Raw genomic sequence first — 19,107 nt, forward strand, 5'->3', positions numbered from 1 at the left:
CTCAAAATAAAATAGAAAAACTGGTTAATATATTGCTGAATAATCCCAATGGCTTAGGAAAGATGAATAAACACATTTTATGTTTCCAGCTTTGCAGCGAGGACAGGTTAGGCCTTAGCAAGAGCTTTCTGATGCTGCCGGGAGTCATCCTGCTCAATTTCACTTCCATACAGTTGTCCACTTTACATTCACAGGTGTCATATTTTGCTCTCAGAATCATTTTTTCCCCTGAGTCTTTGGGAATCTCCTTTCCATGGATCACTGAGTGGTTCTGAAAATGTTATTATTTCCAGGGAAAAGATGAGTGGCCATAAGTATCACTTATCCCAGAAAGGGGAAATGTGGGTACAACCTGAGACACAGAGATGGGATAACTTCTGCAACCTGATTGGGAGGCAGATGCCTTGAAAATATGAAAGATTTATTGCTGGGGCATCACATGAATGGGGGAGGAGTTTGGATAGGTGGTATAAGGAGAGGGTGAGAATGTTTTGGAGGTTGAGGAGTGTCTCAGTCCATTTAGGCTGCTATAACATGACACCATCAACGGGGTGGCTTGCAAACCATGGAAATTTATTTCTCATGGTTCTGGAGGCTGGGAAGTTTAAGATCACGGCACCAACAGATTCAGTGTCTGGTGAGGGTCCACTTCCTGGTTCATAGATGACCACCTTCTTGCTGTGTCCTCGCACGGCAGAAGGGGCAAAAGATCTTCCTGGGGTCTCTTTTATAAGAAAACTTATCCCATTCATGAGGACCTCATCCTTATAACCTAATCACCCCTGAAAGCCTCCACTTCCTAATATTATCACCTTGGGGATTAAGTTTCAACATATGAATTTTGGGGAGACACATTCAGTCTATAGCCAGGGGCATGGCAGCCATTTGTCTCATCTTCTCTGTAGAAATGAATGATCATATTGTGAGTCAAAAAGCCCAGATTGCAGTGTCCTGGGCATGGTGGAACAGGAGGCTGGCAAACTGAGGTTAGTGTGTGCTGCTGAGTTCTATTTGGGTGCTCCTGATGGCTTTGCCTAAAATGAGATCACCCAGACATTAGAACTGACCACTCAAGACACTTCATTTTAGCAAAGCCTCAGGAAAAAAAATGTAATGTTTGAGAAATGACTTCGTGGTTAGAAGGTGACTTATTCATGGTACAATCAAAGGATGGCAAATATATACCATCACGAGAGAACATGAGGCAAAGCAGATTGAAGGTGGTTACAGTAGAACGTCCACAGCAAATGGGGCAGGTTCTGTAGCCACTCGCCTTGTCCATTATCCTCAGGTATGGAAAAGGGGGCATGATTTGGCAGGACCCTCAGACTGATGGCCAGGGCAGACCTGCCAGGAAGTGTCAAAGTGGAGTCTTTATTGTCTAGACCATATTTTCCAGTCATTTCCAAGTGAGGCATTGGTGTGGTTACCAAGGAGCCCATGGGTCATAGATTTCTTAGAGTCTAGCTGGAGCTGGTATTGTTTAATTGCCTTTGCACTCTGTGTAATGGGGTTTGCTGGCATATCTAACTGAGCTCAGATTTATGTTTTGAAAGCAAGGGATGGCTTAGTGTTTTTTGCAGGTTTTTTTTTTTCCCCTGTGCAAGACAAATGTTTGATTAGGCCAAGCTGGTATCTACTTACTGGCTTCCCCAGGGTCTTGGGAAATGATGTCTGACCAGAATGTGCCAACTGAGCCTTCAAACTTGCTTCCAGGTGTGCACTTAGTATTTCTTGATTCTGATTTAAAATAGAGAATACAAACAATAAAAAGATCACACTTCTAAATGATACTTCTTTGCCCTTGCTTTGACAGTTGTGAGCTGTTGCTCTTTATGCCTAGAAGAATTACAAGGAATAAATCTACCTCATTTCTGTAGGTGCCAGGGCAGATTGGAATTTAAGGAAGGGAGACTGAGATGGGAACATGTGCACACTCCAGGTATCCTCGATTTCTTCTTCATGGGTTCCAAGCCAGGTGTTAACTGAGGCCAGCTGGCTTGAAATGTGCATCTGTGGTCCCAAAGAAGTGTGAATAAGAAAGCATAGCTATTACAGTAAAAGCTCAGCACACCATTGGAAAATTGTGTATTCCACTGTTGGTGGGTAGATATTATACTATTCAAAGACCAGCTTGTAGCGTAACTTCATGTTCACTAAGTCATAATGTCCTATTGTATATTAACCTATACCTCCTCCTTCCCTACTTTTCTGTAAAATGAAAGGCTGAAGTAGGTTTGCCTGATATCACGTCAGAATGAAACCCAAAGTCTTATTATCTACATTGGAAGACACTGGGGTGACAAGGGAATTCTTGGATTTGGGCCCAATCTTACCTGTGTTCACATCCTAATGTGTGACCACCATTAGCAATCATGTGACCTCAATACATTTTTTTCTAACCTTTGTTTAATTTTCCTGTTTTTAAAATAAGAACAGAAATATTCACTCGATAGAGTTATGTTGATGTTAAGCAAGTTAATTTGTGTAAAAAGCCTGTAATAAATACTTACTGGACAAACTTTTACTTATAGTATCTTACTAGTCCCCCTCACACCCAAGGCAAGAAAACCCCAGGGATAATCTTATTTCTATATGCAATTCCTGGGGCAGAGAGAGGGATTCCCTGACCACTGGAAAATAAACGAGGTCATGCAGCTACCTCAAAGGATTAGGATCTTTGAGTTGATCATACCAGGAAAATGTCTTTCTTAAGGTTTCAACTTATATAGAAATACTATGCCATTAGTACTTGCCTCTTTTTCTGGCAAGAGTTTACATGGTCTTGCTCATGAATCTTACAGTTAAGTTCACATTCGGGTGATTTATATGAGACTTTTTTGTTCTGTATACATTGGCTGAGGCCTTGGGGGAATGCTGTGATTTATCAGATAGTGAGAACACTGTGAAGGATTTGCTCTATGAGCTGACACCCCAGGACAGGTTTGCACCTGTCTGCTACCACTGATTACTCAAACCAGTTGGGCCTAACAGTTTGCTGGATTCACATGGTAAATGCAGATGATCCAGGCCTGTGTGCGTGTGTGTATGTGTGTCTGTGTGTCTCTCTGTGTGTGTTTGTGTTTGCCTGCCCAGTGCAAATTCCAGCGTGTGCACGCGAGGGCAGAGGGAGAAGTGGAGATAAACTCCTTACATTCTTTCTTTTTCATTTTTAATTTCTTAAAACAAAGAGGCACCAGCTGGCTTGTGCATAAGTGGTATGCAAACGACTTACAAAGGTGAACTGCCTAATTTCCTGTTACACATTTAGAGAGGGAAAACAAACATGCCTGCAACAGAGCAGCAGAGCGATTTGTTCTCTCTTCCTCAGATGGTCACAATGACAGACACCTTTTCCTCCTGTGGATCTCTGACTCGGTGCTTCCAAGATTACTTTTAAACTGGCTTTGACAAGGGTGGGTTTTTGATACCGTTATACCTTTCTCAGAACATCAGAGAACACTAAGAGGTTGGAGATCACATCTAGAATTGAAGTTTCGAACATCCTTAAGGGGACGAGGTTGGGATTCTAGAAACAAATGCTTAAGATACTTTGATTTGGGTAAGGGGGGAACAATATCCTGAGATCAAGGAGGAATGTGATGGGCGGGGATTGGTGCTCTGAACCTACTGATCCAGAGGGCCAGGAGTGTGCCTTTCTGTTCGCCCTGCTGTCCTGTGTGCCTCGCACAGGGCCTCGCGCTTTGCAGACAGCCAATAAAAAATGAATGGATGAAGTCAGAAAGGAAATTTGGAGTTAGGCAGGAAGTGGGTCAGGCCATTTCAAGAGAAACCTAGACAGGAGGTCAGATCCCCATCAAGGTGAGGTGAGCCCATGGAGATGACGTGGCGAATCCAGATGCAGGTGGCAGCAACAGGTCATATCCAAGGACATAGATGTTTCATAGTATCTGGGGAGTATATTCAGAATGTTCAGAGGAGGCATGTGAGTGGTGGTTGGAGTCAGGGGTAACCCATTTGTGGTCAAAAGTAGGGTTCTATAAGGACTAACAATATAAAGCTCTTAGGATGAATAATGTGCAGTAAATATTACTGTCTCAGTCTGTTTTGTGTTACTATAATAGAATACCACAGATTGGGTAATTTATTTAAAAAAGAAATTTTCTCACAGTTCTGGAGCCTGGGAAGTCCAAGATTGAGGGGCCATGTTTAGTGAGGGCCTTCTTGCTCTGTTATAACATGGTGGAAGGCATCACATGGCAAGAGAGCAACAGAGAACTGAACTTGCTTTTATAGCAAATCCACTTTTGTAACAATGAATACACTCTTGTGAGAACAATACGAACCCATGCATGAGGGCAGAGTCCTCCTAACTTAACCTCTTAAAGATTGCACCTCTCAACACTGCTACATTGAGGATTAAGTTTCCAACACATGAACTTTGGAGGACACATTCAAACCATAGCAATTGCTGTTACTGCTATTGAAGCTGAAATATGAATGCCTTCTCCAATTCCAAATGGGCATTCTGAACAAGGCTTACCTAAGTGTACTAGGTAAGGTAGGCCAATTGCTGCATCAAATAGGTACAAAAATACATAATGGTTCCAACACAAATAGAAGCTCATTTCTAGGTCATATAGCAGTATGAGCAGGTGAACTCATTGGAGGAAGAGCCCTCCTCCTCGTGGTCCTTCAGGCTAGTGGAGCTCTACCCTTTTCCTTGTGGCGTGTCCTTGGTCACTGTAGATGTTTATCCCCATTCCAGCCAGCTGGAAGGAGAAACTGGCATGAAGGGATGTTTGTGGGATGCTGTTAACGAGTCTGGCCTGCAAGTGGGGCCTATCACTTTTTCTCATGGCAAGAAGCCAGTAATAAGGCCTCACTATTTAAAAGGGAGGCTGAGAAACGCAACATAGCTGTGTCCCACATAGGAGAGAAGAGCATGGATTATACTGAGCATCTGGCCATCTCTGCCACAGGAAAGGTGAAGAAAAACTACTTTCTCCTCCAACATTTCATGTATATCATTCCATGTCTGATGATCTATCAGGAAAGGTAGGACAAGCCACCTCTACTGTCCACTGCTGCTTTCATCCTGTATGTGGACAGGGCTATCCTGCAAGGCCCCTGTTTCTCTTCCACTTGCAAACTCTTGGTGCCACATGCCATTCGTAAGCCATGGAGGAGCCTGGCTCCACCTGCCATTTTGGTGCTTTAGTTCGTCCTCCTGGAAAGTAGAAGTGGCACAACCACAAGAAAACACAGCCTATGGACTAGGTGGGGAAAGGAGCAATGTTCTAAATCAAAGGGAGTCTAAGTTAATAGATAAGAAAACACACCTAGGAGAAAAACAAGGAAGAAACACAAACTGGAGTAACTTCTGTTCCAGATCCATGGTAGTTAAGGGGGAATCCAGAACACACGCCAAATTCTAACTGAAGCGGCTCTGTACTGTCTAGCGCAGGGTAAGGTCCTTGACGAAAAGCCTGGGTTCTCCATCAGTAGATGGTGGAATGGGCTCCAGAACTCTAAGACTTCCTGAAATTATGTGAGTAATGTGGGGGGGGGGGGTGTGTTGTATTTCATCTTTGTTTTTTTGAAGGCTCAGAGCTTTCACAAGGATTCCAAAGATGTTTATGGCCCATTGACTTAGTGGAAATGAGTTTCCCAGAATGTCCATCCTGAGAGAACAAGACAAGATCCAGGGACTATACCAACATGAGGGCTGGGGAAGAATGCCCTCAGCCCCCATTAATTTAATCAGAACCTGGGGTTAGAGTAGAGCCTGGGCTTGATCAAATGGTGTCTAAGGTGCCTTCCAGTTTTATGGCCAACAAGAACACTGGCTGATTACTGAGTCTCCCGAGCTGAGAACTCGGGGTCCTCCAAGTCTTGTTGGCCAGTTAGTCCTTGGCCTCAAGTGGGGAGAGGCCCTTAGATGGAAGTCAGGTGATTGGCAGTGCACCAAGGAAAGCCAGTGGTCTATGAAATAACTTGTTATTTGCTTCTACCTTGAAAAGCTAGCAACGGTAATTTAAACTCACTGACTTTCAGAATCACGAGGTGCCACTATGCTCCCTGCTCTCTGTTTGGGGTTTGGGGAGACCCACCCAGGAAATGGCACCCATCTTCCCTGTCTAGACAAGGAGTCCTGAGTCCACTGAGGCAGAGAAGCCAGGCAAATGAAAATCATAACTTGCACTTGAATAATGACAGAGCAGTTGCTGATGGTGACTTCCGAGTGTGGCAACAATGTTCTTCCTCACACTAAATCCCCGGATTAGGCATCCAGCCCAGTCAGGGCAGCCTGGGACTATCACAGACTTTGCCCTGCAGAGGCAGAAGTTTTGCTGCTCATTTCTCCTGTCCTTAGGGAGCAGATCCTCATCAAAAGGAGGAAGGGGTTGTGGCCCCATGGCTGGGTCCCACCAATGGGACAAGCTGTTCCTCCGCAGGGGTGGGAGTAAGGCTGGAGAGCTGCCTGGACTGGACTGGTACTCCAGTAGGTGTCCCTCTAGCTGGAAACCTGAAACAGCACAAGGAGGGAGGGTCCCCCACGACTACATTCATCTCCACATGGGCAAGTGGCTGCCAACCACCCTCAGAATCTTAGTTCCTGCCTCCAAGGCCAGGAGGAGGGAGACCTGACCCCAGCTAAACTGGCTGGGAAAGGAGCAGCAGCCGGGCTTGCTGGGCTGGGACACTAACATTATTTGGAGAGGTTTAGCCAGATTTGTCCCCATGGCTTTAGCCATTAGCTTCTCCTAAGTAGACCCAGGAACCAGGGAAGGGAAAGTGAAGCTGCCTGTCAAAAGATGATGTCTCATGCCAGCTGTCCAGTGGCCAGACCTCAGGTACTGGGCTTGATTGTTCCTTTGCTATTTTTGGAGTATCCTAATCATTTCTTGTCCATGTTCTTATTTATGTAAAGGAGAACAGTGGGGGAGGTTTGTATTCCATTCCTGGGGAACGTGATTTTCCCAATATTTTTTAAAATAAATTTTTATTTTGGAGTAATTTTAGATTTTCAGAAAAGTTGCAAAAATAGTATAGAGAGTTCCCATACACCCTTCACTCACTTTTCCCCACCGTTGACATCATATGTAACCATGGTACAATTGTTAAAAAATAAAAAAATCAACAGAGGCACAAATAGTTAAACTACAGACTTTGTTTGGATTTGACCAGTTTTTCTACTAATGTCCTTTTTGTTGTCCCAGGATCCACTCTGGGATACCATATTGCATTAGCTCATTCTTCCTTATGGGCAGTGGGACTACTGTGGTCAAAGAAAGGGTGAGGGATGGACCCCCTCCTCTCATTGCACAGTCTCTCCTCTGATGTTCTGTGTGCAAGAGTGACACTCAATGCACCTGCAGGGCTCTACAGTTCAGTTTTCTAGAATGGGGATAGGTGAGCTATTACCCTTCAGTCATACCAAAGCTCAGAGCTGCTGAGAAATGCTAGTTTGTGAGCAACTTACAACTCCAGATTCTGTAGAAATCCTTTAGGACAGTGCAGTCTTGGGCATCCACCTTCATCCAGCAAGTGGACAGGGCTAGAGTTAACTTTCTCTGATAGAGCTTAGATTAGGCGACTAGAAGAAGATATGGGGCCTCCTTAAATTCCCAGTCCCCTGAAACATGTTCTGGTTCTTTTCTGCAGCTTTGGGAGAGGGTGCCTGGTGCTGATCAGGAGACATGGGAACAGAGGAGACTTCCAGGCGGTGCTCAGAGCTTTATTTGCCTGAGCGTCTGCTGTAGGCCTGGGTGCCAAGCATGCACATCTTGAGTGAATTTTGAAAAGCAACTTAAATGCTAAGACCTATTGAGCTGTACAAAGCTGTAGAGGGAATGAACATGGAGGAAGGTGTGTGGGATAGATTTATGCTAATTGTAGTTATTACTACCTTATTTCCTTGATTAAAGGCAGTGGATCTGTACACTAATTATCTCCAAAATACCAGGCATTTTGGAACGTAAAAGTCTGTTGAGGGACAGGACTGGTATTTAGGAAGCTTTGGTCTCAATGCCAGCTCTGTGTCCATGTTGCAAATTAGAAACTGCACTTTCATCTGTAAAATCTGAAGTTTGAATTCTGGTCTCTTTTAGGTTTTACCTCTGTGGGACTAAGTTCTGTATGTAATGATATGCAAGAAGATTCAGTTTCTTTAGGATAGGAGGGAGAGATGGCCAAATGTAGAAGAATAAAGCCAAAGTTGTCTGAGGCAATCTCTATTTTAGCTGTGACCCCAGATCATAGCTGTTCACTACCCCAGTCTTTTTTATTCCTTCCTGATAAAGTAAGAGAACAACTTCCAGTTTTGAAACAGCCTCTTTCCAAATTACCTGCATCTAGTTTAGTGACCGAAGTTTAAAATTTCTGCTCTGTCTTCCTCTTCCGCTCTGAGATATTTAGGGTAATTGGCCAAAAATCACCCTGGTAAGCAGAAGAATTACCTGAATGGACTTAATTCACGTTTTTGCAGGGATGGGGATTATCCGAATTCTTGCTTCCATTTCTGCACTCCCATATCTCCAGCCTTCCTAGACTGTTTTATGCTTCATTTCAATACAGCGGTAATGCCTGGGACATCTGCCTGCAGCTCAGGCATTCCAAAAAGCACAAAGTGAATACAGGGGAGGATCTGGCGTTTTTCACCAGGGGACACTCCAGCAATCTGGTGTGAAGATGACCTGGACAGGGCGTGATGACCAAGAAGTTGAGGTGCAAACAATCGGACGCTAACAATGATGTGAAGTTATTTTGGACATTTCCCCCTCTACAGCCTGGGAATACTAGGCATGGGGAGTCCCATCTTTGCTCCCGGGTTCTTGGCAGCCAGTGATTAATGGGGTCATTGGAATGCAGGACTAGAAGCCGGGATGCGAGGTTCAGTCCCTACCATGACTCCTGACGAATCCCTTTCTTGCCTGGGACCTGAGTTTTTTGTTGTAAAGTGCACACTTCTTCTCTTTCTTCTTCATTGTCTTGAGGTTTCTTGTCTCTCCACAAGAAGTGACACAGCAATGGCATTACTTTCTGCCACTGCCTGGAAACCACGCGGAGAGTTTGAGGGACGCACTGAAGTTTCCCCTTTCAGATGCACTGAGCGTTTCACTGTCCCTTTTCCTGGACTGGAACTTAAAGGACTGGGTCCCAGGTCAGCCACTCAGTTCTTTTGATGACATTAACTTTAGGTCAGTGTTCTTGACTCTCAACTCTGGTTAAGTCTTGACTCTCATAATGCTAAATCAGATGCTTAGTTTTTTGTTTTTACAACAGTAAAACCTTTTCTTGAAATGGAACCGTATAAAACAGATATACAGACAGATAATAAACACAGCTGCTCTAGTTGAAGTGGAAGAACAAGGCGCCGTGGCCACTCTGCCACCCCTGGCCTGCCCCCAGTTGTGGGGTCTCACAGCACTTTTGGGAAGGGGCTGTCATGTCCCAGAGGGCTGAGCACCAGGAGGCCTCTAGCAGGCTCCCCAGTTAGGATTTGGGGCAGCTGTTCTGGCCACAAATAATAGTGACAGTGATGACAATAAGAATGTGACAGCAGGGAATCAGTGAGTGACTGACTCTGGAATCCGTCTAGTTGTCCTACCTCCGCGCGGTCAGCAGTGGCTCGTGTAAGTCCTCACGCCCAAGCGGTGGAAGGAGATGCACTCACTCTCCACCTGCTGATCTGGGGCTTTGGGCTTTCAGAGCAGCCTTTGCAAGGCCCGCCAGTCCTCTTCCGGGAGAGGAAGAGTCTTCCGAGACCTTCCCAAAGAAGTAAGGGATCAAGGATTGCTTGTCTCTGTTTTAGACGTGAGGAAATAGAACTTCAGAGAAGGTTGATGATGTGTTCGAGACCTTGAGATACCTCAATGGCAGAGTCTGTGTTAGAGCATTTATGCAGCCTTCAGACGAGTGGTCCAGTCTGTACGTTTGTTAACTTGGCCGTGCTAGGTTATTTCCTCGCCCCCAACAAATTCCCCAGGCATTGACAAGGTCCGCATATGGGTGACAGGATTCCAGCCAATTCCATGACCATGTGCTAGGATGAATAGAACACAAGGATGAATATTCCCAAGGAAATGAAAATAAATGCCCAGAGAACATAAGAATGGATAAAAATGTATAGCTCTACCATAAGCCAGAGGGAGGCAAAGCATAGAAAAGATAATTACAAATTTCAAGAGCCCATCTGCTAGAGGAAGTACATGGGTCTTGAGGGGTCGGTTGGCAGTAAGTGGGTTGAATTTCGGGAGGGCGTTCCATTCAGGGGGGTCAGCAAGGTGGCTTTGAGGCAGGCACACCGGGAAAGTGCCCGAGCACAGTGTCATTCAACCGGCCCACGCTGAGGATCTGTGGAGGATGTTTGGAAGGAAATGTTTGTAAAGGAAGGGCCACCATGGCAGCCCTTGAAAGGCCAACTGTTTTGACTCAGGTCGTCGATGGATAGTCACAGAAGGTTTGTCATCCCTCTAAGTGTAAAGGGGGCCATGTTTGAAGCTAAGTCACCAGGCAGTGGCATGAGGGGTAGACTGCAGAAGCGGAGACCCTGAAGGCAGCCCATCGCACTGGTCCAGGCAAGAGGCAGCGAGATCCTGTTCCGTGGCAATAGCAGGAGAGGACGGAAGAGAGGCCATTGGCATCGATGGTGTTTGGGAAGGTGGATCGAAGGCCAGGACCCGGGGACTGAAAGCCACTTGCAGTTTGGGATGGTAACCGTGAAAAAAACAACAGTGAAACTGAGGGTCAGGACGAGTTTTTAAAATTGCAACTTTGAGGCCACCCAGTGCATTCTGTGTCCCTAGAGAGTTAGACACAGATGAACAAATGCCAAATCATTTCATTATAAAGAAACATGAAGCTGGAGGGAGCCTTAAATGTCATCCATTTCACCCCTGTGGCCTCAGGCAGAATGGCATCAGAGCCAACCCAGACACAGGGCTTGCTCACTCTATTCTGGGGCACAGCCCGGGATTCCCCGGGGTTTCTTCCTTATTCCTTCCGGCTGTGGCAAACGGAAGCTATTGTGAATGTTCTGAAAGCTATACCATATTCAGTATAGATGAATTCAGTGCCTTTTCAGCTTGCAAATTATAATATTAATATTATCAGTGAGAGATTTATGTTTTTCTTTCTAATTCTTAACACATTTTAGAAGTGGGAAGTCCTCAGTTATGTCTAGCCAGAATGCTACCTGCTGCAAGGTAAGTTTATTTCATCCTATATCCTTAGTGGAGATATATGAGGTTTATATTATAACATAGACATTTTAACACCCAGGAAAACTAAGAAGAAGCTCATGGGACTAAAATGGCCTTGTGCTTTTCATAGGTAATTGGTTATATTTTATTCATTGGTTGTGTCTTGACTGGTGGGGAACCCAGGGAATAATTATATTTCTCTCCCTCACCCTGCCAAAAAATAATACCCTCTTCCTTAGAGGGGTTTCCAGTAGTCTCCCAAACTTAGGCTCATCTCTCTGCGATTTTGAGATCCAGTTGCTTACTTCTGTCAGTGAAGGTGGTGCAGTTATGGGGACTGATATTGGGGAGAAAAGACAGGAGAGATGCCCAGTCTGAACGCTCCAGGAACTTGAAGCATGTTTATGTCACAGTCCATCCTTAGGAAGGGAGAGGAGCTGGAGGAGCCCGTTGGATCTGGCCTGGAAGCAGTCACTTCCCTCCACTCCTGCGGAGGGCGTTGATGGATGTATCATAACAGGATTCCTCTCCTTCTTCAAGGGAGGAAACTGAATATGCAACATATAAAGATACATAAATTTCCATACAAATATCTTCTTTACCAGCTGTAATTAAGATATTTGCATGTAAAGAGAACGTTGTGTTCCCTTGACATCCTCCTGGTAGGGAATTGTATTTCTCTCCTAATCCTCAAAGCCCAAGACTTTGTGATCTGTCTGCCACTAAACAAGAGAAGGAGGAAGAGGAGGAGGAGGAGGAGGGAGTAGGAGGAGGAAGCAGAGGACTGGGTCAATACAAAGCAGCTGCAATTCAGAATTTTAAGCACAGTTTTTACTCCTGGTTGTTTTTTCCAGGCTTAGCTAGTCCCACAGGAGGAAGCTGGAGGTGGGGAGGAAGGCAGCCCAAGAGAAAATGGGCAGAGCACCCACTAACTCCGCAGTTAGGAAGATACTCGTTTGAATCCCTGCATTCTGCTTAGAGCTATGTGACCTTATGGAATTTACTTAAATTCTCTAGGCCTTAGATTCCTCATCTGAAAAAAAAATGAGAACGATTTCTTCTTTTATGCAGATTAAGTAAGATAATGTATTCAAATTGCCTGGTACCTATTAGGCACTCAATAGATGGTTATTATTATTCTATGTAAGTGAATAAAGTAGGAATTATATACAAGAAATTTTAAACAATTTTAAGTTACAGGCCAAGGTATTTCCTATGATTGGTTTTTGGTGCTAGATGCTAAAATTAAAGGAGGAAAGAGCCCACTTAAGAGAATTCAAGGAAATAAAAAACAAAGTCAGTCACCTCCAGGACTCTTAGACATTGGAGTTGATCTGTTTGAAGTCCAGGAGAAAAGAGAAGCACTCTAGGCCTCCAGAGGAAGAGCTTTCCCATTGTGGAATTCGCAGCTCCCATCAGGAGCTAACTTTTGATAGCTGTGGACCATGATTTTGTAGTCGGCAAAGGTCTTTAGAATTAGAGCTCCATTCTCCAAGTCTCCAAAGTGTGTGTCACCCCTTGTCACCCCCGAGGGAGATTTCAGGGTCACACGCCCTGGAGCCTTGGGGATAGAGACAAGGCTGATCTAATTCCAGCCCTACCTCTTTTCTCCCTCTCTCTCTCTTTTTCTCTCTCTCACTTTTTAGAGACAGGGCCTCATTATATTGCCTGGGCTGGAGTGCAGTGGCTACTCACTCCTGGGCTCTCAGGTGATCCTCCTGACTCAGCCTCCTGAGCGGCTGGGACTACAGACGAGACCACAGCTGCAGGCTTCCTTTCTCTTTTCATGTGCAGTGTGAGGGTCCTGCTCATTACGGCACATAACATGTATACGCAAGTGCATGTGTGTATGTGTAACGGATATGCAAGTGCTTTGCAAACTGTCGGCTGGGTGCTGTTGGTTTTATCACCACCACCACCATTACCCCCACTAAAGTCCCTGCTTAGTGAATAACCACGTGTACTCTGGAACAAGTAAGTCAAGTTCATCCACATCCCCAAGTTGATTGGTAGGAGTGGTCAGTACCACGCTGCCTCCCCTCCATGGGGTCATGCTCTCTCTCCTCTTCAGCCAGATAGGACCTTTGATTTGTGGCCTAGTTTGTTCTTGTAGTTGGTTATTTCCTTACCCAATGGGTCAACCCCCAATTTCCTGATTTTTTTTTTTTATTTTTTATTTTTTCATGTCCTTGAGTCATTTGAATACCTGTCTGTTCTGTACCTCTCTAAAGCCTAAGTTCCCTTTTAGGCAAAGGAACCCACCCCATTTTTAGCACAATGATTTTCACATGAAAGTGCTTAATTAAAAAATATATAACATGTCGGTTGTTTGTAATGGGTAAGAAATAATGCCCCCACTGGCCTAATCGTTTTAAAGTGGGTCCTCACGGGTCCTCACTTGCCAGGCCCCAGTGGTCAGTGTGTGGGGACTCCGGGTAAGCACATCTGGAAGATGCATTGCTGTCCCCTGAGGGAAAGCCAGCTGGATCCGATCCCCCACCGATGGTCCAAACATCCGCTTATCACTGAGGAGGACTGAGAGAAGGTCTCATGATAATTAAAACATCCACAAGAATGGAGTTAGCACCAAAAGGACAATTTATTAATGCACACAGAGGACCGGGTGTTTCAAAGGCCATATGACCAAAGCACTTACTCCCAGTAAGCTAGTCTTTGTGGGAAGCCTGATCATAACGAGGCTGTTTAAATAGAAAGAAATCAGAGCAAGGGGATCAGATGTTGCAAACAATCAATGACATCTGGCTAAGAAAGAGTGACAACAGAGTCCCTGGCTTCCTGGTATACGAGGTCTGTCCAGAAAGTATCCAGCCACCTAATATGGAAAATATATTAACAATGTCTGGATACTTTCTGGACAGACCTCATATTCAGAAACATTCCAAGTCTTTTGCCTAAATCCTCCTCTCTCCTCTGCCCAAAGCCAGGAGGAGGTGAGCACTGCCACCATCCAGTTCCAAGACTATCATTTTTCAGGCCTCCATAACCAGCCAGTGCCCATTCTGAGAGATATATTCTTTCTTCATCTCAATCGGTATAATTGAGCCATGATAGCCTAAGTGCCACTCAAGCTTTTTCAGACAACCTAATATATAGCCATGTTTTCCTCCATTTCTGCTGATTTTAAAGAGACCGCTTGTATTTTCTTCATTTTCAAATATTTGGGAGTCATTTTATTATTATAGTCCCTGATGCTTTCCATGCCAATGAATTGCCTTCATGCCTAAAACATGAGTCCTTTGGTTGCTTTTACATCTAACCGCCTAGATCTCAAGTATTATATGCCCCAGGGATGACAAGTAGATCTCAGAGACCAGCTCTGATTGACTGGTGATGATTGCCTGGAGTAGAGTGATGAGAAGAATTTGGTGGCTGCATCTAGAGTCCATGAGAAAATGGTGATCCATTGATGATGTCTGCCATGAATGTGGAAAAGGGGATTGGTGGCACCTGTGTCCTGCTGTTCCCAGTCCTGGCATACAACATCCCAGTCAGTGCTCTCAGTTCAGGGGTGTTGCTGGATCCTCTTAGGCATGCTCTAACCTTAGCTTCTCACAAGAGGAGGGATTCTATTATGACGTAGGTATGAGTTTATTGAATGCAACTGTGTTGAAGGATCATGTACAGAGACAGGTGTTCGGCAGGTGGACCTGCATTACTGGGGATAATTTAGGTTCATTTGCCCAAGTTCACATAGATGGAGCTAGTATTCCAATATCCTAAATTACCTTCTATTGGCCTTTCCCTCACTGTCAATTAAATAGTTGTTAAAAAAACAAAAACAAAAAAACCTGTGTACAGCAAAAGTGCCTTGTTTCTGGGTAGATTCAGTTCCCTATACCACTCTGCCAAGGGTTTGGTGGTCTAGAAACAGCTTTCCTACCAGCTCTGTGCCATCACCTCTGTGCCAACTTTTTTCAGTGTACCAGCAGTATCTTTATGCATATTTTTGATTTTTTTAAAAGTTGACCAGCCCAAGACCCGGGTTTGCTGCTAGAGCTCTACTCCCAAGCAGATGTTGATCCAGTCAATCAGCATTCTTTAGATATACTCATTCCTTTACTATGACTTCACCCAATTGGATTCTTTTCCTATATACATTAACCTCTTTTTTTCATAAATATTCTATCAGTGCCCTTGATAAATGCCTGTATGAAATTTGGGTAAATATATACACTGACAAACTTGTGAAATCCTGGCTAGAAATGAACTTGGAGGTCACCTTGTCAAACCCATTTATTTGACAGATGAGGACATTGAACCCCAGAAAAAGATGGTAGATGTTTCTCAAGTTCATGCATCTAGCTAGTGGTAGAGTTAAGACAAGAACATTGTCTCCCACCTTGCAGATTCAGCACTCCTCCCTGATTACCATCAAAGCACTGTGAGGTCGGCTGGTGGCATGATTATTCCTATTTACAGACGAGCAAACCAAGGTTCAGAGAGGTTAGTTGTTGTTCCCTAGAGTGCACAATACATGAGAGGCAGCGCTGGGTTCGGTGTTCTGGTTCACAAACAGGGTTTTTTAAAGATGACGGGCCATTTGTGAATAGAATTTTTAAAGAACATACCAGAATAGTACAGTCTTTATGAGGTTAGGTAGAGTTTATAGTTAGAAGTGTAAATCTATAATAGTCCAGTTACATGAATTTTTTTTCTTCTGATAGGGCTTTGTGGCAAGGCTATTCAAGGCAAGGGAGGCAAATAGCTGGGGTGACTAAGTACCAGTTTCTTAGTCCATTTGCAAGGCTGTAAAGGAATGGCTAAGGTTGGGTAATTTATAAGGAAAAGAGGTTTATTTGGCTCATGGTTTTGAAGGGTGCATAAGAAGCACTGCACCAGTGTCTACCTCTGGTGAGGATCTCAGGAAGCCTCCACTCATGCCGGAAGGCGAGGGGGCAGTAGGAGTGTCACATGGCAAGAGAAGGCACAAGAGAGGGAGGAGGTGCCAGGCTCTTTTCAACAGAGTGGCACCAAGCTATTCATGAGGGATCTGCCCCCATCACCAAACACCTCCCACCAGGCCCCACCTCCAACAACGGGGATCAAATTTTAATATAAGATTTGGAGGGGTCAAATATCCAAACTATCAGCACCACCATAGCAAACAAGGAGACCTTAATTTAGGAAGTTTGAGGTCTCCACTGTAGTATGACAGCAAGGAGCAGCAAGGTGATTTGGGCAAAATGTAGTTCAAAAAATATAACACAGATTCAGTGTAACTGATGTTAGAAGAAAAGGAGATGGTGGTCAGAGATGAGGAGTGTCATCCTAGCACCCAAATGTGTTGTCGGAAGTAATCGTTTTAATGTTTATCGTGAAGATATATTCTCAAGGACTTCTGTTGACTCATATTTGTTCACAGTAGCTAAGAATTTCTCTAAGGGCAGTGTCCATGCCTTATTTCACCAATTATATAACCCTTGCACCTAGCACTGTGCCTGGTATATGGTAGGCATTCCATAATGTCTATTAAATGAAACAAACAAGGAGGCAAGTGTCCTTCTTGGTGAATGACTGATATGGAATGATGTTCAAGGACACTAAAGTTTGGAACACTTAGAAATATCAAAGCCAAGTTTCAGTACAGAGATGCTGTAAGGGATTGTCGTCCATGATTTTGGTATAATGAATGGGCCCCGTAACATGTTCCCTTACCTACAGGGGTGGCGAGATTAGAAAACTCTAGGGAGATTTCAGGCTTGAGGGTGGTGAAGCAGAGTGCCCCAGGCAGTTACCCTTATTATGTGAACATGGAAGGAACCACCCTACGAGACAGTGGGTTCTCCATCCCCTGGGGGGGTTTCCAGAAGATCCATATAATCACATCTCAGAGATGCTATAGAGACAGTGCATTGTCCATGAGGTTGCAGGAGATGATATCAACATTTTGCTTTTCTCTAATTCTGAGATCCTAAAAGCCAACTCTATGATAGAGATTGCTTAAGTGCAAAGTGCTACAGCAATGTCAGGACTTGTTACTGTGCGTGTGTAAGGAACTGTGTTGAGCGTATATTTCTGTGATGCTATGAAATATTAGGCCAAATTCACCCTCTCCGTGTCTACAAATTCACACATCTACATCCTTTCCCACGTCCCTTGCACCTCACCCTCTGTCACCCGCCCTGTCTCTAGCTCATCTCTCTCTGTGACTATGTTTATCTTGCTCTGAAGTCTTTCTGGAAGCCCTTTTCCCTCCTTTGTACTTTAAAAAATCCACAATCCCTTCTGCATTAAAGAAAAATCTCCATTTGACCTCTCTGCCCTTTCCAACTTCCATTTGTCTTCTTGACTACAAAAAATAAGTACTTTTCATCTTCTGTCTTAATTTCTGGGCTTCTGACCTTACCACTTCATTGAATCTGCAGTTTTGGGGTCACTAATTATCTCGTCATGGCCAAATTCAAATGTCTTTCTTCCAGTCGAATCCTTTCTGAACTATCTGTTGAATGACATTATTAATAACTGCCCCTTCCGCCTCCCCAACACTCCATGATACTCCTGTTCAGGGCCTCAGAAATGCCTCGCTCTGCAGTTTCCTCCCCTTCCTGGCATTCTTTCCCCCTTCCACTGATTTCTCTCCTTTCCTCCCATGTCAAGTTCAGGTGCTGCTATTTCAGACACCTACTGTGCAAACCGCACACAGTCACATGGTTTTAACCCCTTTTTGCTTTGAGACAGGAGCTGCTGGAATTTACATTTTCAGCCTCCGCCTCTTTTCTCTTTGATTACTTAATCGGTAAGCCTCCCCCGGGAGAGTCCCCGGAGATTGCACATTGGCTGTTGGAAATAAAACTCACCGAGGCCACCTCCCGCTTCTCCAAAGAGTATTCCTCAGCCGTCAGCACCTCGAACACTCTCTGGGGAACCTGTCCCTTCAGGGCCCACCTACTCTTTCCTTACTGTTCCCCGGAGCTCTTGCCCTTTGCGTGTTGGTGAGAACGACCCCACCCACACCCTGGCAGGTCCAACACCAGGGTCTGTGTGCACATCTTCAGGCTGAGAGTCACCTTGCCCGGCTCCTCGAACTCCATCTTTCTCCCTGCTTGTTTAAGGTCCTTGAGTGAGTCCTCATGTCTTCAAAATACAGGTTTCTCATCCTGGCCTCCTAGGCTCCCAGACGCTCTGCTGGTCCCCCTCCTGGCCCCTCCCATGGGAAGTCCCCTGGGTTCCCACCAGCCAGAGGGATCGGGTCAGGTGCTGGCAGTGTTGGCCCCTTCTGAGGCCTCCCTCCTTGGCTCACAGCTGCCTGCCCACTGTGTCCCCACATGGTCACCATCTGTCTGTGTTGTCTGTGTCCTAATCTCTTTCATAAGGACGCCAGGCATTGCATTAGGGCCCACCCTGTGGACCCCATTTAACCCTATTTAACCTTTCAAGAATCTCTCTCCAAGCACAGTCACATTCTGAGGCATCGGGGGTTAGGGCTTCAACATAATGAATTTTGGGGAGGACACAATTCGGCCCATCCCATCTTCTCTTCCCAACTGCCCATCTGTCCCTTCTTTCACCTCCCTCTTTGTCCCTCCCGCTGTCCATCCCTCGCTGCCGTCAGAACCCGGCGATCGCATTTCACTGTCCTTATTGAGTGGCCTCCTCGGCCTCACCCTACGGGTTCATGCATACGGGCATGCTGCTTCGTGAACTTGTGTCTTCTCCGGGTCCTTCCAGAGCTGTCCCTTTGCCTCCGTCTCAGCTGAGAGCAGGGCGGTGCCTCTGGTCTGTCGCAGGCAGAGCCGGAGGCACTTGAGAAGAGCCGTTGCGAGTCACTGTGAGTTTCTCCTCACACCCCCTCCTCCAGCTGCTCAGGGGCCTTCCAAGGGGACAAGGTTTGTCCTGAATGCTGATGGAGACTCTGCTGCAGAAAGGAGGAGGAGGGCTGAGGCTGCACACAGGTGACATCCGGCCAGCAAACCTCCCT

The 19,107-nt window shown here is 45.3% G+C and overlaps 1 protein-coding gene across 4 annotated transcripts in view; it reads left to right on the forward strand.

The window, feature by feature from the left end:
* The window catches only part of NTRK3 (neurotrophic receptor tyrosine kinase 3), a 347,333-nt gene that overhangs the window by 298,589 nt on the left and 29,637 nt on the right, over positions 1-19,107 (forward strand). The gene's annotated exons all lie outside the window — the stretch shown is intronic.

This window comes from Eulemur rufifrons, chromosome 3, assembly GCF_041146395.1.
Source record: "Eulemur rufifrons isolate Redbay chromosome 3, OSU_ERuf_1, whole genome shotgun sequence".
Taxonomy (NCBI): Eukaryota; Metazoa; Chordata; class Mammalia; order Primates; family Lemuridae; genus Eulemur; species Eulemur rufifrons.